This window comes from Amphibalanus amphitrite, unplaced genomic scaffold, assembly GCF_019059575.1.
Source record: "Amphibalanus amphitrite isolate SeventyFive unplaced genomic scaffold, NRLGWU_Aamphi_draft 001335F_arrow, whole genome shotgun sequence".
Lineage (NCBI taxonomy): Eukaryota > Metazoa > Arthropoda > Thecostraca > Balanomorpha > Balanidae > Amphibalanus > Amphibalanus amphitrite.
Window position 1 is genome coordinate 26,629 of NW_024882828.1, and position 23,030 is coordinate 49,658.

Genomic DNA, 23,030 nt, shown 5'->3' on the forward strand with positions numbered 1-23,030 from the left:
GATTGCATGTTTTTTGCTCATTTTTGCTCGAACATGACCTCAGTTTGACCTCAATAACTCCTGACCTAAGGTGACCTAAGACTTGAAATTTAGTGTGAAGGTGTCAAATTGATGCCCGGGAAGGTACTGAAAATTTGGCGGCGCTGCGCGCCGCCGTTTTCTTGCTATTCAGGAAAAACCACAGGGGGGGCCAAAATGGCCCCCCCCCAACGGGGCGAGGGCTGACCTGGCCTAAAAAAGTTTGCTATCATGTCCAGCCTGCAGTGTTTGTCAGAGAGGTTTAAAACTTGGTGGATTGCATGATGTTATGAGCGTCAACAATTTGTGCATCTCGGATTTTTTTTTATATCCGTGACCTAAGGTCAGGCCAGTGCACCGTGTTTTAACTCGGCCTAAAAACTGGCCAGGGGCGTAATATCGACCATTTTTAAGCATGATCTATGTTATGTCAGTGTGTTCGCAAATGTTCAGAGCACATGAAACAAGTGCTAGGAAAAATATGATGGCTTGTTTTCATGTGACAAATGTGCCGCAAAGTCAGACGACCTTCAAAGTAAACCTTCGGTGAGAAAATGTGAAACCAGCTACCTCATTTCTCTTTCACCTAGCGGAGCTAAGACAATAAAAAATTGATAAAACCTGGGTACCAGACCGAAGAGCAGTCTTTTCTCTTGCAAATGAACCCTGATTAAAGCAATTTTGAAAGTCGTATATCATATTTTTTTCAAAGAAATCTGAGGTCTTTTCGCATAATATTATATGAGAAAATATAAAACTCAAGGAGAGTAACAAAAAATTGTACGCTAGTGTACGGTGGGAAACCAACACCACGCTGTTGTCTGATAAGTTGTTGACATGCTCTGAAAAGTTCAGCTGCGCCTGGGTGCGCCGGTGTTGGGGGTGAGCACTTTTGTGTGATAGGTGGTGGTTATACGGGACGGGCCGGCGCGGCGGACGGGAGGCAACCTATCGCTGTTAAGTGCTTAAACGTACGCATGAGCAGGTGTGTACCGTCTATATGCATGCGGACTGGTGCAAAATGAAATAGGCATTAATTTTAATCCTGCAGTTAGACAATCTTGTCTCCTGCAACTTGCACTGGAGGGGGGAAAGCGTCAATGGTCCCAGTCAAAAACCCTGTAGCAAAATTTCGCAGAAAAGCGTACGAAGCGCTAACAAAAGTTTATAGTAAGGATATAGGGACCAATCTGATTAGTCATATATCAATGAAATCCCTAAATTTATGTTCCCCATTTTCTACTTAAGCACTAACCAAGGGGGGTTGGGGTATTACAAGCCAGCTAAGGGGGAGAGTGTATCATCCCTCACCGTTTTGCTCCTAATGGCATTAAAGCATAGCCATAAAAATGAACGTGTTGGAAGTTACTAAAGGCAGCGAACGGTGGCTCATTTTAAGGTCTCAAGTCAACTGACGACCTGTAAACTTAGGTCAAAGATCCAAATAAATATTTTGATTTCGATCAATAACTTTGACAAAAACGGTCACATAGCATCGAATATGGTGTAATTGTGTTTGTCATGCCTCGATGCGCTGAATGACATACTTTTTGGTGAACGGCGTAAAGTTAGGTGCTGACCTCAGGCCAAGGTCAGGTCAAATTGGGTCCAAGTCATGCAATGATGCTAAGGAGATCGAGTGACATATCATTCGATCCGGCATATCATTCCGAGTTCAATGGTGTCTTTCTCAACCCTCTAACGCAATTTGTACGCGAGTTATAGGTCAAAAACCCAAATGACTTATATGACATCATTGGCATCGTATATGACGTCACTCAAGGCTGAGATCATACAATTAGGCACGGAATCATGTAAAGAGTGTATGAATCCAGGCTTTAACCCTCGCCCCGTTGGGGGGGGCCATTTTGGCCCCCCCCCCTGTGGTTTTTCCTGAATAGCAAGAAAACGGCGGCGCGCAGCGCCGCCAAATTTTCAGTACCTTCCCTGGCATCAATTTGACACCTTCACACCAAATTTCAAGTCTTAGGTCACCTTAGGTCAGGAGTTATTGAGGTCAAACTGAGGTCATGTTCGAGCAAAAATGAGCAAAAAACATGCAATCTTGAAACGCTCACCAAATCTACAGTTATTAAGCAATTTCAAAGTTCTTTATATGGTCTAGTAGACAAAAAGCGGCGCTACAAAACTGCTATCTCAGATTTTCAAAATTTTTGGTTTTTGACCAAAAAAAATTCAAAAAATTGATTTTTTTAGAAAAACTTTGAAAAAATCCAAAAATTTTCCGAATTTCGAAAAAACCGGAATATATGTGATAGTCCCAGCGCTCTTCTATATACATACCAAATTTCAGATCGATATCTCGTTTTTTGGCCAAGTTATAGCGAAAAAACTGTTCAAAAATGATGACGTCAAATTTTTGAACTCAATTTTTAGCAATTCTAGACCATGTACGGCAAAACAAAGACCACCATTGAACTCCCCGTGACGAGCTGCATCGATTCGATACCCATTTTATGCAAAAATATTAACTTTGAAATTTGACCTAATTTGACCTGACCTTGACCTGACCTTGACCTGACCTTGACCAAAACGTGATCTAAGCTGGCCCCAAAGGCTGCCTGACCCATATAATCGCATTTGTCATGTAAAATGGACCATAAAACATGTATCACACGACACTTTCATATTGTGACCCCCCGTGACCTGACCTCTGTGACCTGACCTGGTATCAGTGACCTCAAATAGCAAAATATGTGTTTGAAGAACATTTCCCCATCGATGATTTTCAATGAAATGCATTTTACTCGATTTTACAACGCATTTCTTGAAGTGCCTGTAAACGGTGAAAATTGGACCTTTGACCTGACCTGTGACGTCATCGGTTTGACCTAGGTCAATAAAACTGGGTCACAAGGTAGTTCCCCGTTGGGGCTATCCAACGCCGTTTACCGCTTGTCGCTATGTTGCGTGGTTCTCGAGATCTTAGGGGGGGGCCAAAATGGCCCCCCCCCCCCAACCGGGCGCGTTGCTCGGCAGAGCCCAACGGGGCGCGGGTTAAAGAGCTTGAGAAACCAAAAGTTCATCTTTGGCATGGATTAACACATCATATTCGCGACTATATTCTCCCCACCTTATATACAAATGTCGCAGACCTTTGGTGACGTCATAGGTGAGCATGACCGTAACTTGACGTGATAAATTCCCTGCCAGATTGTGCGACAGTATCACACATTTCGTTTGAGACCTTAACTTCGTCTGTATCCCACATAGTTTCGACGACATTAGCCCTGGCCAGTTTTGAGCCGGCGTTAAAACACAGTGCAGTGGCGTGACCTTTCCATTATAAGTCAATGGAGAAAAACCAAAATGCCTCTAAATAGATCCATGTGTACGCATAGGAACAGTCCAAATATTTCAGAATCACAATGATTTGGACCACCCGTGACGACCAATGTGTCTTTTTTTGCTGATAGCCTCTAGAAAGACCATCCGAGGTCATTTGAGGCTACAAATAGATTTTTGCCAATATCTCTCGATCGGAAAGAGATAGAACGCTGGGGACGGCCTCATTGTGCCTGTCATGCCGAGACGTATCGACTGATATGCAACATGACCTTTTCCGGAGGTCAAATTTTCAAGTTGACCTTTCAAAGTCAAATTATATTTCATTCGACGCGTCTCGGCGAGAGGAACACGATTCTGGCAATAGAAATGTCGTGGCTTTTTTTAGTCAAAAGTTATTGTCCAAAAACCCTTTTTCGTAAAAACAGTTATTTTTAGAGTGTTTGCCCTCTGGAGGCTAAACCATTGACCTGAGGCTTCTTTTGATGATGAACTTATCAAAAGAAGAGTTCAAGCTATCAATTGCTTTTCCATGCGTTTTTCTAGGTATCATAGTTCCTGAGATAATGGCGTGTTTTCTGAAAAATATAATGACAACTCGCAGACTGACCTTTCATGACCTCTGGTGACCCCAATATTGCTCTAATATGAAAAATGACTGAATGACTTTCAAACGTACGCATCGAGAGCTATCGACTGCTTTTTACCGCGTCTTGATCTAGCCCTCTTAGTCTTTGAGCTAGAGGTGGGTGATAACATATGCCCCCCCCCCCCACTAGGGCGAAGTTGGCTGACCGCCATTGGGGTGCGGGTTAACCCAGAGTATATAGAGGTTAACCCGCACATGACTGGGGTATTTTCCATAACGCGAGTGACTGAGGGGGGGGGGGGCTCTCCAGAGACCCCCCTCCTATCTCCGAAACTACTGGGCCGATCGTCAAAATTCAAACGCCGTCTGATAGCCCTGGAAAAACTGTTGATCGAAACCTATTTTCACTGACCTCGAGGTCACCGATGACGTCACAGTTCAGGTCAAAGTAAAAATTATCGACATTTTTGTTAGTTCACAATTTAGGCTCTGACCGCCGGACCGCCGGTCCGATCAGGCTCATTTTTGGTTTACGCACTCCTTGACGGATGCTTTAGATACCCTGAGGGTACCAAACTTTAACTTTGAATTTTTAAGGTCAAGGCCAGGTCATCCTAGGTCACGAAAATTGTTTATCATGTATCGGTCACGTGACGCATGTTTTATGGTCCATTTTACTCGTAGATTTCGAAAATAGTGTCGTCTGTGTCATTTGAGGTCATTGTCAGCTGAATTTACCGGAGGTCAGGTCACTTTCAGGTCAGAAAAGGTCAAATTTTGAAAATGAACTTTTTCAACAACAAAGGTGCTTATCAGATGCAGTTTGAGCTCAGGAACACGATGGTGCTATTTAAATTGCTGTACGACGTCAAAAACGTACTGAAATGTGGATTTGAAAATCATAAAATTGTAAAATTTTGACAATAATGCGAATAACTTGGCTATTTTTGAAGATATTGGGCTAAACCTTGCAAATGTAGTTCATCAGTGTGTGTTCTATCACATATATTCCGGTTTTTGCGAAAAGCCAAAAACTTTTTGAAAAAAAAAATCAAAAACCTTTTGAAAAAAAAAATCTGTGGTCTGCAAAATGGGGCCTGACGCTCAATGCGGCTAAATGCAAGGTGCTCACCCTGACATTGAGGCGTCAGCCGGTCTCCAGCGCCTACACGATAGACGGAGTCGAGCTGGAGCGAGTGAGAGTCATGCGCGATCTTGGCGTGCTCATAGATGAGAAGCTGACGTTCGCTGAACATGTTGACGCCGTGGTGCACCGTGCTAACAGAGCTCTAGGGCTTCTTATTCGAACGTTTCAGACCGGAAAGTGCGGCCATACATTTGACAAGTCAATGAGAAAACCAATCATAGGCACCTTCTGTGCAAACGTGCGCTCTATACTAGAATTTTGCAGCGTGATTTGGGGAGGCGCAGCCGAAACTCACATGAAGAGGATAGAGCGCATCCAACACAAATTCCTCATTTGGCTCTGCGCACGGTGCCGTGTCACAGATACAGCGCTCGAGTACAACGACTTGATCCAGTTTTTCGGCATGAGCACGCTGGCAGCAAGGCGCGAGCAGCACGATGCAATGTTCATTCGTAACATTCACCGCCACGCCATCGACTCCCCGTTTCTTCTGGCTCAATTCCCTTTGGCTGCTCCCACTCGGCTGCTTCGCAACTGGAGCACTTTTCACGTGTCTTACGCTAGGGTGAACACCGTCAAAAACAGCCTGTTCAATCGCATACCGATGCTCAGCAATATGTTTCTGGACGCAAACCGTGACGTCGATGTGTGGCAACATAGCCAGCTACAGTATAAGAAACGAGTAGCAGCGTATGTCCGCTCGAGGCAGCCCTGTGCACATTAGATAGAACGGGGAGATGTGAACTGCAGCATTTTCTCATACTTTTAACGAACCTAGGTCTGCTTGATATTTTCCATCCGTGTATGTGTGTGTATGTGTGCGTGTGTGTGTGTGTAATATGTAGGTATATGGGACTACGTCCATCAATGGGTGCCCATGCCCGTGGATGTTTTGAAAAATAAATAAATAAATAAATAAATAAATAAATAAAATCAAAAAAAAATATTTTTGTAAATGTAAATGAATATTTTTCAAAATTTTCAAAATTTCGAAAATTCGAGATAGCAGTTCGATAGATACCTGTATTTGTAGTCCACTCATGCAAAGAAAATGGATCTAGCTTTAACCCTATTAGTGGCAGGGGGGGTGTTTTTATCCACCCCTCAGGTTTTTCGGGAATATCTCCGAAACCGCTGAAGCTACGATGCTGAAATTTTCTGACTTTTCCTAAAACTAAATTGGGCACATTCCCTGAAAATTTCAAGTTCATAACTTTACCAGGGGCGGCTCCAGAGCACTGGGAATTGGGGGGTCCTATTCGTGAAGCGAGTCATTTGGGCGAAGATCACGATGCTGCACCAGTTTTACGAACAGTGAATGAAAGGTATCATGTGATAACATATACAAAGTTATTGTGCATCCTCTTTTGACACGTTTTTGCTATAATAGGCGGATCCAGGCGTCCAAAAAGGGGGGTTATTTTTTACCTCCCAACATAGGTGCCCTGACACCGCCTATGCAGGACCAATACAATTTTAGTCGTTCTCTCATAAGAAAATTGTAACATAACAAGACCATTGCCACCCTTTTTAGAAACAGTACCAACAAAAACCTTATTTACTATACTTTTTGTGTACCCCCAATCTCAATGATCTGTATCCGCCTATGATTTTTGAAAATGCATATTTTTAGGATCCATGTGAATTCCTGGTTCATTCTCTATCGATCGGCAAAAGTTGCGTTAAGATTGGTTCAGAAACCTGGCCGTGATAAACAGTATAAAATGTATCTGCAATTTGCCCGTTTTTACCCCCCTCTACCCCCTATTGACATTTTTTAATTTAATTTTTTTTTTAGAAATGTAGATCTCGTTGAGCCAAATCGAATGCCGTTTGAATTTTGAAAATCGGCCGGTTGGATCTCGAGATATCAAGGGGGGGTCGTAAACAGCCCCCCTGCCACTAATATGGGGTAGCCAGGAGCCTGCCACTAATAGGGTTAAAATTGAGCTCTTGAGAGCGTTTGCCGTAATTCAGTATTTTGCATGAAAATCGGCCGACATGACGTCACTCTGACATCATTTCCGGCTAAACTATGGTAGCTAGAAAAATGAAATTTTAACACAAGGTGTCAAACTGATGCCTCTGAGGGTAACGCAAGTTTCGTGTTGATCCGTCAAACGGTTTAGAAGATATGGCTGAAAAACATGAGGGGGGCTCATTAGAGCCCCCCCCAGTCATGCGCGGGTTAATAGGGCTATCAAATGCGCTTTTCCGCGGTGCTCTAGCTTTATTAGTTTCCGAGTTGTGCGTCGATTTGTTGAAAACTGTCGACATCTGACTTACAAATCGGCGAAATTTGGGCTTCAATGACCTCTGGTGACCTGACCTTTGACCTGACCAAAACAGTGACTAAAGTGATTTCTTCCTTATTTTCCGTCCTTATTTTTGACGTTCTTTCGAACGCCGCCCTTCCCGTATCGCTATGTGGCCCAGGACCCGAGTTAGAAGGGGGTGTTCACCCCCCCCCCAGCAGGGCGTGGAAATCCATTACCCCCAGCGGGGCGCGGGTTAAGCTCGATATGAGCTCACAATTAGTCTTAGCCGATTTCTTTGTTCATTTTAGTTGACTGATTGGTTTGAGTTTTTTTTTTTAGCGAAAGAATCCGATAACCTAAAAGACCACTGTGACGTTCGGCTCACCGGCACTGACAGTCTGTGTGTAGGTCTGGGTTGTGGCCCCCAGAGGTGTAGTGCATGGTGGCCTGAGAGGAAAGTACTAAGGTCGACTACAGAGTTCCAATTACCCATAATCGCCTTTTCCCCCCTGGAGGTCACTCTGCCCACCTGAGCAGCCGTCGGACGGGATCTACATATGTATGTACATATGTATGGCGCCGTGCGGACAGGTCTCCGAGAGCCCCCTATCCCATGCGCCCACCCTCGCCGGTCACCTAAACAGCGACGTATGTACCCACCCGAGCAGTCTAGCCTCCTCTCTCCTTGCAGACAGCGGCTCTTAGGCACCCTCTGCAGTCGACTCTAACCCAGCTGATAACCATAAACAATTACCCAGATATGCGCTAGAGTGTAAAAGACTCATTCACCTCTGAGCGAGAGGCTCATGGGCCCGCACCGACACGGCTAGAGCTGAGGCTAGCTTCAGGCTTCAGCGCCCTCTAACACGTAGTGTGCGGAGTTGTGAAGGGATTCGTGGAAAACAACTGATGAAATTTGGCTACTGACGTGTATTGTTGTCTGTTGACCCAATAAAAACATTCAGAAGCACAGTAAAATGTCAAATAAATGGGCAGGCTTCGTGGTGTGAATGAGACCACGACAAGACACATATATAGGTGGTTACTTTTCATGTTATATGTTGAAAAGTGAAACAACGATAATATGATGATAAAATCCACAACAAAAACGGGCATAAGACCATATAATGCTCCAAATTAAAGCCTTATCACACTGTAACTAGTAGAGAAAATCCAGGCACGACAGAAACACTTCAGCTCACAGGTGCAACGGTCGATAGCAACGCTCAGCTAGACAGACGCACTAAACATCTATACAGGAACGTCATGTCACCTAGCATTCGTCCCATTGGCTGCTCGTCACATCTCTTCCCAGTAATGACATAATATCTCGGGGAAATCCCTCAAGACATACACATGAATGCACTACGCAGTCATACCCTGCGACTGTGACTCATCCACATTCACATGATCGCCCGCAACAGAGATGTGTGTCGACTGTGCCGCTTTTAGTCAGTTAACCGACACGTTAAAGGAAACAGTTCAGTTTCCCGAAATTAGTATTTTGCTATGGATTTATTATTTTTTATGCTCAAAATAATCAGAAAATAAAATAAAACCTTTTTGTAAAAACAATTATTTTCTATCTTTTAATATAGGACGAACTATATTCTATGTAAAATAATGTTTGACGCGGAAGCTTATTACGCGTTGACCAATCATATTGCGTAGTTCAAACCTACGCATACTGCATTGGCTGTAAGCAGCATGCTGATTGGCTGACGATGACTTGGCTGCATTCCTGTGCAAGGCACGCATTCCTCTGCAAGGCACTCTTTTCGGAACGAGAAATGGAATATCTTCGTCTAGGGTGATCGTTGAGCCGTAAAAGCTCCTGATTTGTGCTAGTCTCAGCTCAAGCTACGAAACTGCTATTCCAGTTCAAAACCCCATGTTAAAAGTGAACTATTTCCTTTAACTGAGCTCTTCCGTCGGCGCGGGGTTTGACGTCTGTGTCATCTCATCGGGCGTGATCGTTCGTCGGCCCGAATAGTTCGACCGATGGGTAGCGGACGGTGGCTTTGCTGGTTATATTGACAATGGTGCGGAGCCTGCAGAGAAGAGCAGTCCATCTGCAGCCCTGAGAGCTGCGCTGCTCCCAGCTCCAACTCCGGCTCGATGGTTGACCGATCGGGTCAGCTGGTGTGGCGACATCCTGCAACACGACCATACGGCACAGCATTAGAAGCACTGTTATATACTTATTCTTAGCGCGAGTGTGACGAAATAGTCCGGAAAGGTCATGGTGGTTCGAGGTAACAAGCTGACTTCAGTTGTATTTGCAAGTCTGTACCGGAGAGACGTTACGAGAACGCCTGGTCCAGTCACTCGCACTTCCATGAGGTCACTGGTAAGTCGTATAGGGAACACAATTTTATTGAGATAGGCACGACTTAGTGCTCAAGATAGGCAAACTTGGTATCGGGTAAATGTGGATAGTTGCTTTTTCCAGCTCGATTGGGCATGGACATAAGGGGTCGTGTGAATTGAAAACTTATTAACAGAAGCTAGCTATCAAAATTATGGCCATTGAGATCCACATGGACACTTTCTGCAAGTTGCACGTTTGTACAACTCTATCCTAGACACACGTCAAGATGGCAACTTTGCACAATGAGTGGTACTGGTGAGCTCACTTAGCGTAATCTGGCCTTTCAGGGATAAGGCCAAAGTTGTCAGCACATGTCCGTGAGTCTGTGTATGAGTTATTACTTATTGACCGTTAACCCTATTATAGTGGCAGGGGGGGGGGGTTGTTTTTATCCACCCCTCAGGTTTTTCGGGAATATCTCCGAAACCGCTGAAGCTACGATGCTGAAATTTTCTGACTTTTCCTAAAACTAGATTGGGCACATTCCCTGAAAATTTCAAGTTCATAACTTTACCAGGGGCGGCTCCAGAGCACTGGGAATTGGGGGGTCCTATTCGTGAAGCGAGTCATTTGGGCGAAGATCACGATGCTGCGCCAGTTTTACGAGCAGTGAATGAAAGGTATCATGTGATAACATATACAAAGTTATTGTGCATCCTCTTTTGACACGTTTTTGCTATAATAGGCGGATCCAGGCGTCCAAAAAGGGGGGTTATTTTTTACCTTCCAACATAGGTGCCCTGACACCGCCTATGCATGACCAATACAATTTTAGTCGTTCTCTCATAAGAAAATTGTAACATAACAAGACCATTGCCACCCTTTTTAGAAACAGTACCAACAAAAACCTTATTTACTATACCTACTTTTTGTGTACCCCCAATCTCAATGATCTGTATCCGCCTATGATTTTTGAAAATGCATATTTTTAGGATCCATGTGAATTCCTGGTTCATTCTCTATCGATCGGCAAAAGTTGCGTTAAGATTGGTTCAGAAACCTGGCCGTGATAAACAGTCTAAAATGTATCTGCAATTTGCCCGTTTTTACCCCCCTCTACCCCCCTATTGACATTTTTTAATTTTTTTCGAAATGTAGATCTCTTTGAGCCAAATCGAATGCCGTTTGAATTTTGAAAATCGGCCGGTTAGATCTCGAGATATCAAGGGGGGGTCGTAAACAGCCCCCCCCCCTGCCACTAATATGGGGTAGCCAGGAGCCTGCCACTAATAGGGTTAAATACCCGCACTAAGTTTAGAATTATTATATTTTGGTACAATGCAAAATAACCTATGATATTCGCGTCTATTTTATTAGCAAGAACATTTAAAATTATGAACTATTTCCGCCTGAGCGTTTTGCCATGAATCAGCAATGTCCTGGTGTCAATCGCTGAGCATCAATGGTGATTGAAGTCGCAGAGAGACTTCCTTCATGAGAAGGTACAGATCGATGGTGTCGACAGAAGCGGCGATCAGGGCAGATGAAACAAAGTCGCCAGTTTCTGTGAACACACAAGGACAATGGTCAATACCTATCGACTGCTGACATAATGCTACTACCAATCCAATTGAACACCTTAACCGTTTCACCTCGCGTTGGTTGACGAGTGACGAGCAGTCAAAAAACGTAGCAGCCGTAGTGGAAGGAAAGCAATAATGGTAGTCGTCACGGTAAAGACAGAGCATAAAATGCAGCGGAGCACAGAAGAGCCGCTGCGGAGCAGTAAACCGACCCGGTAACGACAGTATGGAGAACGCCGGGGCAGAGAACGCCACGGCAGAGAACTCCACGGTAGAGAACGCCACGGTAGAGAACGCCACGGCAGAGAAGCCCAACGCGGTGATGTGGAAGCAGAAAACACCACGGAGGCGTGTGAGGCGCCGCGGTGACGTGCGTAACGCTACGGAGGCGATCGCCGTGGAGGCTGGTGCGCCCGCATCAACGTGGCGGCCGATACACCGATCGTCGTAAAGGCGCGCGCTTCGTCGCCGTGGAGGCTGGTGCCCACTGCCCACCGTCGTGGCCCGGGTCCCTCGTGTGGCTACTTGACTGGCCCTGGCAGAGAACATGATTGCCCTCCACCCTCCCCCCCCCCACAGTAAGGGAATGTTCCATTCTTGCCGAAGAAGGGGACTGTTAGCGATCAAATCATGTTCGCTTCAAATCATGTGCGTGCGGCCACTGCAGGTCCGGGTTCAACGAATGACCGGCTCTGCAGAGGCTTCCGCGCGGTTCCTCTAGGCCCACACGCTCGCCGCATGACGTCCCTTACATGGTCGTGCTGTGCGTGCAAGGTCTTGTATATAAGCGTGCGTGAATTGTCAAATACACACTGTGCTCGAGACCAGCTATACGGACACACTGGCACGCCGAACCTCCAAGTAAGTCGGCAATCCCCGGCCGACAACATCGTCATACCCATTCTGCCGCACCAGCCCCAAGAACCAAATCAACGACCGAGCTTCGGGGCCCACTATAACCAGGAACTCATCAACCCAAACGGTCAGTGCGCTTGTTGGGACGCTCTCAGCCCAGCCCTCCACCTGCTAGAGCCCGTAAGGACCGCCAGAAACCGGATGTGCTTCTACCACAGAGACTACCTAACTCGACGTCCGGCTTGGCACGGCTTCGGCTTCGCACGCGTACACGATTATGATAGTGATCAGGCGCTGCACTTGCAGCGCTGAGCCGGCCGCCCTATGTTTTACATCCACACGTGTCACCCCGTGTCTTACATTCGTGCACGTGGGCTCATCATATATATAAAGTCCTGTGTCCGACCGAAATACATGCAGTTCACCAGCAGCCGTCTTTACGGAAGGTAAGGGCTAAAGGCCCCGCTGACATTTGGTGGCAGCGGTGGGATTCGAACCCACGCCTCCGAAGAGACTGGTGTCTCAAACCAGGACTCGCCTGCAAACTCCAAAAACTGAACAAAGGTCCATACAGAGTGCTATATTTGACTAGTCCCGTCAATGCACGCATCCAGCATCTGAAAAATTCCGGTGACGTACAACTTGTACACGTCAACCGATTGAAGAAGTTCACCGAGGATCAGCCGTTCTGTGATCCGAAACCTCCTGTGGCTCACAGTGGTGAAACTGCTACCGAAACCTCCTGTGGCTCACAGTGGTGAAACTGCTAGCCGTTCCTAGGCGACGCTAACAAAAGCAGCAATACTGGCGAGACCCTTCCATTACGCTGCTGGCCGACCCAGGGACCCATGCAGACCCTCAACCCGAGAGGCCGCAGGAACAGAGAGAGGTCCGAGATAGAATGCCGCCGCAGCGACGGCTTGAATTGGCAGAAATGGAGGAAATTTACAATGCCCAAGGACCAGCGATGGAACAAGCTCCACCGCATTATAATTTAAGGCCAAGAGCCAACTTACGGGCACCTCCAAGATATGGTCAGTAACGTAACTGCCAGTTATATCCTAGAGAAGAGCTCTCGTCCTTGTGCTGAGCAAAGTGAGAATTGAGAAAGAATATATTATAGAGCTCCGGTACCGTAAAAGAAAAGAAAGAAAGTATCAGATAGAGCTCAAGAATAGCCGAGGACAAAGATTCTTGTAGGTACCTGTATATATGGAAGCGCTTCCCTTTTGCACATATCCCTTTAGTAATAAGTATAATTAAGAATTCATGTTGCAATAAATTGCAATGCAAAGACAAGCGATGAAATGAAATGACATGCAATGTCTTGAATATGGTGTTTCGTGTGACCATGTGCTTCGCATTTATGGTGACATAATTTTGAAATTTGGGAACATATAGCCCCTTAAGGCGTTACTTAACACTTTAGATTTCTTCTGTTCACAGAATTGGGTACAATTATGCAGCTCCTATACCAAATACTTTTGGTTTTATGTTTGGCGAATACGGTGGATCCATTATACGATATCTGTTACTTTCCAAACGGTACAGAAAAATGCTTCGTAAGGCAGTTCGACCCACCACTTATTCTTCCACCACAAATATGTGCCACCGATTCTTGTGACAGTGAATCCTGTGTTCTTTGCTCGCTCGGAATGCTCGGTAGTAAATTGGCTTACTCTAACACAACATCAAGGCCTCCTGTACCACCTTTCTCAGTTCTTCGCCAAACCTATAGAAAAATCAGCCAGGAGAGGACGCTGCCTAAGATTGTACCCGCCAACAAAATGGGACCAGGAGAAGGAGCCAGGACACATGTCATTGTCCTGAAACGCAGCCCTGCGCAGGCGATGTTTTTTTTTGTCATCGGGTCGCATCGTGCGATGACGGCTCCACGTGCTATTGCACTACTCAGTTTGTCACCCTTAGTTCATATCTACATGTCTCTTCCCTTTCGGTATAGATAACCCCCTTATGGTCTCATTTAAAGCTTGCATTTACAAACGTCCTGTGTCCACACTTTTTCCAAGAAAATTGCTTAGTGTCAATACCGCAGATTTACAAAACGACTTCACAGAAGTAATGTTAATGACCCCGTCTTTACCTTCAACTCGTCAGGAACTTTTGTGGCCAGGAAGGACGGCTTAGAAATCGTCCATACCGTAACAGATTAAATCGACAGTTTGTTTTGCCCACTACTTTCCGCTATAATGAAGGATCACTATCTTTTACTTTTGTGACAACCGATGGTCATATTTTATCTGGCTCAGTTGACATTCCTAGTTCAACTCATTGCTCTCGTATTTCGTGCACCTTCTGTGCCGAAATGTTGTCAAACTTGTCGTGTCGGCCTTCAAGTTTCCAATATCTAGTATATGGTTCCTTCATTTTGACTACAGGCCTCCTTCTGATTTATGTACGGTCTGCATTTAGCGCCATTTTCTCGATGCTTCGAGCATTCATCTGGCTGCTATTTACAATTTACTGTGCTTCCCGCACCTGCTTCCGCGTAGCCATGCGCACTAGTGCCATTTGCGGCACCTCGACTCGTTCTCACATACGGCGGACATTTTCGGTCATTACTGCTTTCGCTAATAATCCAGTTGAGATGCCACCACTTCGAACGCCGAGCCCCCTGGCCCCTACTACGTCTCAGTTGAAGTACAGCATCGCGTCCTCTTAGCTTGTTTTCTTCCTCCCTTGCTTGCTTCACCCATACATGATCAGTGTAATGAAGTCAAAGTAATTTCTTCTCGTGTCTCAGCGTGTCCGCCGGCGCGCTGCCGCTCGGGTGTGTCGCTAGACAAATGTACAGTTCACGCGCCTGCGGCCGCCGGAGGTGTCGAAATGTTATTCTACTATTAAGCAGTGCCAGTCCCTGCGCGGACTAGAGAGCTCTGGTGGCTATCGGACCCGAGACTGCCTGATGGAAAAGAACTGGAGTGGGCGTAACCGGGCAGAGGGACTCTGTACTGGTTTGAACTGGTAACGAGTGGCTCGGCCCGGGTGCGTACGGCCCTCTGTTCCGGACCGAGACGGGCAGTCTGCGGCGGGGCTCCGAGGCGCGCACCCGTACTCCGGGAGAAGGTTAGCCGCTGTTCGCTCTCGTCTGATTACCGCCGCCAACCCGAACCGCCAAAACATCAACGGGCCGACATCACTCTGACTCTGTTCGGGGAGGTGGGCGAGCCGCTACATCAACAACATCAGAAGGGAGAGGAACCAGCCTTTTCACATTAGTGCCGTGACCCGGATCAGGACTCCATACTCCATAGTCATCTAAAGTCTTCGCCACCTCGGAGCCCAAGACTCAGCATCACCATACCAATTCTGCCGCATCAACCCCAGGATCGGAACCAACGACCGACCTTCGGGGCTAACTACCATCAGGACTACGTCAACCCAAGCGGTCAGTGCACTTGCTGGGACGCTCTCGTCCCAGCCTTCCATCTATTAGTGCCCATCGAGACCGCCGTACAACGGGTGTATACATACCACCGAAAGAAAATACGTGGCCCGACGCCTGGAGTGCGCCACCAGCTGCAGGTGTCATTTCCATCCCGACGACCATCGGTGCCAGCTCTGCACAGCTGCGGCTGCGATCTCGTCACCACCTCCGCGCCCGGCTTTCACCGCTGTTCCTGTAGATACTGTCTAGCCAAGTGCTGTACGCAATCTGAACTCACAGCCTCTAGACCCACCGCCCACCAAATTTTTATTCAGGGACGGCGGCATCACACCCAAAGACAGGTGCAGTCGAAGGCCAGCTGCCCAAACGCGACCGCATCTCAGCCAGTTACAAACCCACGAACATGGGCAATATGTAAAGCGTGTATTATGGCGTTGTTCAGACTCTTATTGTATGTGGAAGTATGTAGGACACAGTACATAAGCAAGGCGTGACAATGAGAGCAATCGGGGTTCAGTGTCTGCCTGCCTAAGTGCTGTGCTGCGCTGTGCACCCGACTGCTCATCCGCTGCTGGCTCACCTGGCTCGAGGTAAGTTCCTGACACGCAGGGATTGTGGCTGGCTCACAAACATCCTTCGTTAGGATAAGACCACCGGGTCGGAGGATTAGGCTATTGTTACCGCCGAAAACTGCCCGCGGTGCGACCAGGCCGGGGGGGGGGGGGGGCTCTCGATAACTGTTTGCTTTCTACTTGTTTTCTGTGTTGTCTCGGCGCTTTTACTCCGCGCTAGACGCACATCTAATGCCTTTTGCCATCGTTTCATGACGTGTATGCTGTGCTTTCGCTTTCACCCGTCGCGGGTTAAAAGCCGGCGGCTGTGCGTGTGTTGTAGTACATCGACGGGACCCGAAAGAGGCGCACCTTGTAGCGGCTCAGTCCCTGTGCTCGTGGCCGTACCTACTGCGAAAAGGTGCGTCTGCGGTGCACCCACGACGACAGTGTGCCGCTGCCCCGTCGCACCGGTATTGGCTTGATATTGGTGTTGACTTTCAATCTATTTCTACATGTATCGGAAAGTGGTTTGATTTCGGCCCTTTACAATAAGTTCTTCTCTAAAAACTCTTTCACGAATATTGTCACCGGCATAGCGCGGTTGTGTCAGGAACAAATTGGTCCTCCTGGCCGGATACTAGTGAACTAGTGTTCGGATGAGTGAACATTCGTGCGTTGTGAACTCCAGTGATGAGCGCACAGTCGAGCGGACGAGCTCCGAGTAGGGCCGACACCCGCAGCGAGGCGGAGTGTTCGACAGCATCTGGGTCAACGGCATCGCGTATCAATGACCTGCGAATAAAGACCGAACTCGCCAGGCTCAATGCGGTCCAGGTGGAGAGAGCGGCCTAGCTCCAGCATTCTAGCTCCAGTCGTTTCGCAGATACTCCGAAAAACCGTGAGGGGTGGATGAAAGCAACTTCCCTGCCGCTAATAGGGTTAAACCCCAAAGTAGGAAATCCAAGAATCTTTATAAAAAAGGGAGGGATGTGAGAAATATTGGGCAGCATTTCTATCCCAGCGTCACTCAGACTGGTGAAAACTGGACAGCCGCGGCTGACTATTCTGTTATCGGGCTGGTACCGTCGCTGCTGCACACCACACAATATATGGAGCCGGAGACCGGGAGCCGGTACCACCAGATAAAAACTGGCATCAGCAAGGTCGGATAAACGACGAAGGGGCAGGCGTACGGCACTGAGTGGCATACCGTTCCGAAGGAGACCTCTAATAAGTAAACAACATTGCCCTGAGTCGGCCGACCGGCTGATAAGAGCTGAAATTGTGCCGCTGGCGAATGCCTTATCTGTGTTTGTGTGAGCTGCGAGGCATAACACAGGCACAAGACGGAGAAACGATGCTCTCACTCACACACACCACACTCGACAACACCCACTATGCAACACTCCACGCTACAGCATGCATCATAGACCGGGTGGTCTGCCCCAGCCAGCTCTCGGGAAGCTGCGCTATGGGGACAAATGTAGCTGACCTTTTTCAGGAAGTCCGTGTCATTTGGAACCAGCATGGTGCTGGAATGCTTGGTGCATTATTCTGTCGATATTCATATGTGGGTTGTGCTGTGTGGGACCGATTCCCTTCTTCCATATCATGATAAAGAGAGTACACGTTCAAGCTTTGTTACATAGAAATAGCCGTCACTTTCCCCACGTGTCGGCACCGTCCACCGACCCGGCCGGTCCTTCATTGTGCAACCACCTTGCATATAACGCACAGGCACTGGCGAACCCCATTCAGAATCAGAACCACAGTTGCAATACAAGTCTCGGCCCGCTCAGTCGTCTCTCCTTCCACGCCTCCGCGACATCCGCGACAGCTGGCTGCCGTTTGCCGCAGCCGGCCCAGCCAATAGGGAGTGAGCGGCCGCCCCGCCCCGCCTCGGTCCGGGTAGGGCCGGGCGGGCAGTCTGCGGCCAACGGCCGGCGCCCTGGGCCCGAGATCGGACGGCGACTTGCACTTGTTACAGTACGGCTTCATCAAGCCCGAGTGACTGATGGCGCTCGGTATCCACCAATCAAGCGACCGATAGGCGCTCAATAGTCCCGTGATTCGGCCACTGATTCGGCAACTTTAATTTGCTTCGGCACTCTGTTTCGGCAACTTGTGTATGTTTCGACTGAATGTTTGACTGAATGATTAGCGTCAGGTATTTAGTGAGTGATATGCTGGGCCAGAAGGGTGATTTTCCGTTTATTGAGTAGGTCGTGCCGTCTACCTACGTCCCTGAGAGAAGGGTGAGTGCTAGGTAGGATGGGCAGCCTACGGACGTCTCTTGGAGGAGGACGTCACGGGACCGTCTGCTCGCGTGGAGCAGGACGGCAGTCGCTGCCCAGACGCGTAGGAGCTGAGGAGAACTGGTGATGGGGCCTGCTTCACCTGTTTACCAGAGTGGGCAGCATGGCAGAGGGTGGTCTTCTGGGGTCAATGCCCACCAAATTATATACACTTGCAGGGTATGAGTGGAAATTATCGGCTAGCTTAAGCTATAGGCATAAGGGCTGGGCGTGCAGTGACGGTAGCAGCTGTAAAGTGTGTGTCATTGTTTATCGCCGTTGCCTTGCATTAATTGCTGCTTATATTTTTATGGGTTTAGGCTTAATTAGTTCGTATTCTAATTATACCTGCGTGGTGGCTATATTTCATTTTCGCATTTTCAACGCTCATTATCTTTACCGCTCCCCGCTCGCGCTCAACCGCTGTCCGCTCGCGCTCAGCTCAGCGCAGCCGACGCCGCGGCCGGCTCGGGACGTGTCATAGTTTATTCACGAGGTGACTCACTGTCTCCAGCACTCTGCACCGCGCCGCCGGTGTGTTATCTACAAACGTCAGCTTTTAGCCTGTCTTCTGTCTAACGCGCTCTAAGGCCTCTATACCTAGAAGTCAGCTGCTGTCTGCTAAGTGTCGTCTCATGTCGTTGCAATGGTGCGTAGCCGGATGCTTTTAACACCACGGGACCAGCGCGTGAGGCACACACTCACGTGACGCGTGATCGCTGGAGGCTTCCCGACGGTTCGACTTGCGACGACCAATCACAGTGTGCAAATCTTATATAACGCTAGCTCCAGGCCAATCGTGAGCTGCCACGCAGGGTTAGAGGGCCATCGCCCAAAGAAGGAACGGGGTCGAGCAGAGTGGAGCTCTGACCACCCTGCAGAGGGTGAGATCAGAAGACCCTCGGCCGTCACCGAGACCAGACGTGTGCAATCGAGTCTGAATCGTGTGTGACCCACCAATACATCTGTGCCGAGAAACTGGAATCTGCAAGGGCCAACACCTGCCCGCCGTGCCCCAGCCCTGGGCCCGTGAACGACGGCGTGCTACACAGCAGTTCACTGGCACAAGCGACAATCCATGATAATGAGGTGGTTCTAGCATGTGAACAACGGAACCAATGGGGTGTGTAAGGCGGCAAACCCCACTGCAACTGCACTGCTACCGGAGTATGAGAGTTGAACACTCCGGCGACTACAAGAGGGTAAGGCCAGCAGCAAACCCGATCAAAAGCACATTTACTTCAGGAGGTGACCGTAGCAGTCGATATGGAAAGTATCTGATGTTCCATCCAAGGTAGGATGATGACTCGGTCGATTTGCTTCATTAGACGGATGCAGAAGCAGCGAATCCGACCAACAGCTTGCTTACGTACTTCAGGAGACTGCAGCAGACTCGAGAAAGTCGTTGTCTTTTACGATCTGTTTTCAGACCAGCCAACCGGAACCAGCTGCCCTGCACTTTGCACAGGTGGAATACCACGATAGACCGATGTTTCGCCACGTTGGTATAGGAGTATGGCTTTAGGGAGCAGCGAAGGAACTCTCCTAGTGCGCTGCGCTAACCAGAGCAGGATGAGTGCTCCACATCACCCCACAGGTCAATTTGAGCTGACCGATACCGGCATACTCCGTCTGCAGCCTGGATGCGAGGCATCCCTTGGATCAATTAGAGTGCCAAGTTACGTAAACGGTAAGGGACAGTTCAAGTTCAGCTTGCCGGTTGCACCGATAGTGGATCTATTCTCACTTAACTTTTCCATGAGTCTCTGGAGAAATATCACCCCAATCGGCTCGTCAACATCTCGTCCTTGTTTTGAGCCATCTCACAGAATTCCACAGATGTCAGTAAAGATGCAATAAACTGCAGAGGGCTTGGAGTGTCGGCCTTGAGAAGCCTTTAGACGAGATCCATGAGGATTCTCGAATCTTGAGCCCAGGACATAGCCACGATGTTCACACATCAATCGGCCTCTCTCGATGCCCTCAGGTATTCGCACTGGCACCGGCGACAGAGTCGGCTCAACAGCGGTATCAAGGATACCCAAAAAGGTCCGCATTGAGACCCTAAACTCTTGGCAGACAGGCTAGCTTTGCAACACTCTACGCTACAACATGTACGTATCCTAGACCAGTTTGTCTGCCCCAGCCAGCTCTGAGTACATCTCTCCCGTTGTTTTGGCCAAAAAACTGACGGAAGCATACGATTTTGTATGAGCTACAAAAACCTCAACGCTATTAGCAAAAGGAGAACCTTTCCTCTACCAAAAACGGATGAGCTCTTAGCGAAAATAGGAGAGAACCGACCAAAGTGGTTCAGCAGTTCTGATTTGACAGCCACATTTCGTCAAGTGCCAATAAGGGAACAAGACAAACACAAAACTGTCTTCGTACTTCCATTCGGGCTGTTCACATATCAGGTCCTGCCGATGGGCCTTAGCGGGTCCCCAAGGACTTTCGCCAGGTTGGGACAGGAAATATTCGGAGGAATGTGTCGCAGAGCCTTGCTCCACCCTGCACCCTCACAGATTACACTTTCAACCTTGCAAAATCCTATTCTCTATGCTAATCGTGTGACGGATGAGGCGGTCCGGCCCACACGCTGTGTCGAGGAACGAGTTTGTCTCTACTATAGCGAAATTAAAAGCTGCGAACCCGTCTCTTTCTGTTTAGAGACTCCTACTCTTTCCCTTACCCAGAGAAATGAGACGGTCGCCCAGTCCACAGCCATCATTCATTCCAGTGGTCTTTTCGATTCTTTTCTCTCGACCGCTTGTTCCTTGGGATCTTCCACTTCTTCCACTTATTTAACACTACAGCAGATCGCCGCTATCTTCATCTTTTCGATGGCAATAAATCTATGCCGTCGCTAGCCAATATACATCTTGGCTATATCGTTCCTTCGGCTGCTCTTCGAGACATTCATTTTGGCTATATCACCATGTACTTATACTTACGGCTGATGTCATGGCGGTGTGGCGGCAATTATGTTCATGTGTTGCGACTTGCTTTATGTGCATACTTGCATCCTTTTAAGCCAGATCGCCATAGACGGAAATCATGTACTCGTATAGCTCTTAAGGATTGTATGTGCCCGTTCGTATGTCTGATGTGCACATGTGACATTGATACCGACCATACTCCCATCACCTGTTGCGGCATACCGTCCCACTCCTCATGGGCCACAATGGACTGTCACATACACACGGCTGACCGCGCTTCACGTCTCCGCTGCCTGGCCAAGGGCCCGGCCGGCAGCCGGGACGTCCGGTAACTGCCGAGCCAACCACACCGCCACTGCCTCCGTTACCTTCGATAATCCGAAACAAACAACCCAAAACGAACAAAACGCATCTGAGTCGGCACTACGGTGGAAAGGTCGATGGACCAGTCGCGACAGTTTTCTTGAGCAATTTGACCTCAAACACCTCAAGGCGGCATTGAGGATGGAGGTAGAACACCTATTGTGCGAATTCGAAAGTATCTTCGCATCATATGTGTAGCATCTGGCCCTAGCTTCCACTCACCAAAATTTCAAAATCATGCTTGTCTTTGTTCGAACGATGCTTCACCGCTCGGCGGCGCACAAACGCGATGTAACATCTGGATCGTGTCAAACGTTGACAAGTGTATATCGAACTGCAAGCTCAGCATGCGTCACAACCGACGATGACTGACAAGTGCGCAGCGTTATAATGACAAGCGACATATGCCTCATATCACCATAGTAGGGACTGCAAATGTGTAATGACGTTGCGTTTATGTTAACATCGGTGTGGTGTTAGCGCGCATATGCCCACAAAGAGATCACGAGGCCAGCAACGTGACCCGTGCATATAAAAACCTGCTGGCACGAGGTAGGTCAAGTTAGTCCAGACCGAGGCATTGTACAGTCAAGACCTCAGTCACAGCCAGGGCGGCGCAAGATCCACCGGGTCATACGTAAATTGGTCCCCTGCTCGGCCAAATAGAAGGAATCTACTACGACAACTGAGTTTATTCTGATCCGAGTCGGCTTCACCACCACCGAGAAGCAACAGGGGCACCGTGTTACACATGATTTCGATCTAGGGCAAGTCCAGATCGCTGCACATACCATTACCCTGCGCACCAGCTCGTCACAAGTGTATTGCCGTTACTATCGATGCTCTGAGGCGGAGCGCGATGAGCTGCAGCTTAAACATGACATCGTCGAGCACGCCTATGACGGATACCGATCACCCGTGTTGCTGGTAAAGAAGCCAGGTGCCTAATAAGCCTCAGACCAGTATCGCCCTGTACAATCGTTCGTAAAATTGAACGAGGTAACGGAGCAGATTAGGTACCCGCTGCCAAACATGATGCAGATATTGGAAGATTTGAGAAGGTCTAGCAAGGGAATTTAAAAGGGGGGATCCGTTGTTTCATGAGAGAGCTTCATTCCCTTATCTTATCTTCAACAACGTCTTCTATGCCCTTTTCAGTATTCGTAAAACCGCTTCCTCTCATCAGCCGCCACCATAAGCTTCATCATCTTCACACAGCTTTTTTCAGCTCATCCTCTCCCTTCACGTCGACCCCTGCAGCACGTTCATTTCCACTGCTGTCAGTATTTCGAACACCTGCTCAATTCTTCAACTTCTTCCTCTTCTCCATACCGTTGACTTCCAGCTCATCAACTTCGGGTTCGGTGGCTTGTGCCAGCCTACCAGCTTCACAATTTGAGAATT

At 48.1% G+C, this 23,030-nt stretch overlaps 1 long non-coding RNA gene across 1 annotated transcript; it reads right to left on the reverse strand.

Moving 5' to 3' along the window:
- Nucleotides 1-8,228: 8,228 nt before the first annotated feature.
- On the reverse strand, nt 8,229-13,118 carry LOC122372246. Its single transcript, XR_006254837.1, has 2 exons — nt 12,807-13,118; nt 8,229-12,769 (listed from the first exon to the last, which is right to left on the reverse strand). It is a non-coding gene; the product is annotated as an uncharacterized LOC122372246 (long non-coding RNA).
- Nucleotides 13,119-23,030: the final 9,912 nt, after the last annotated feature.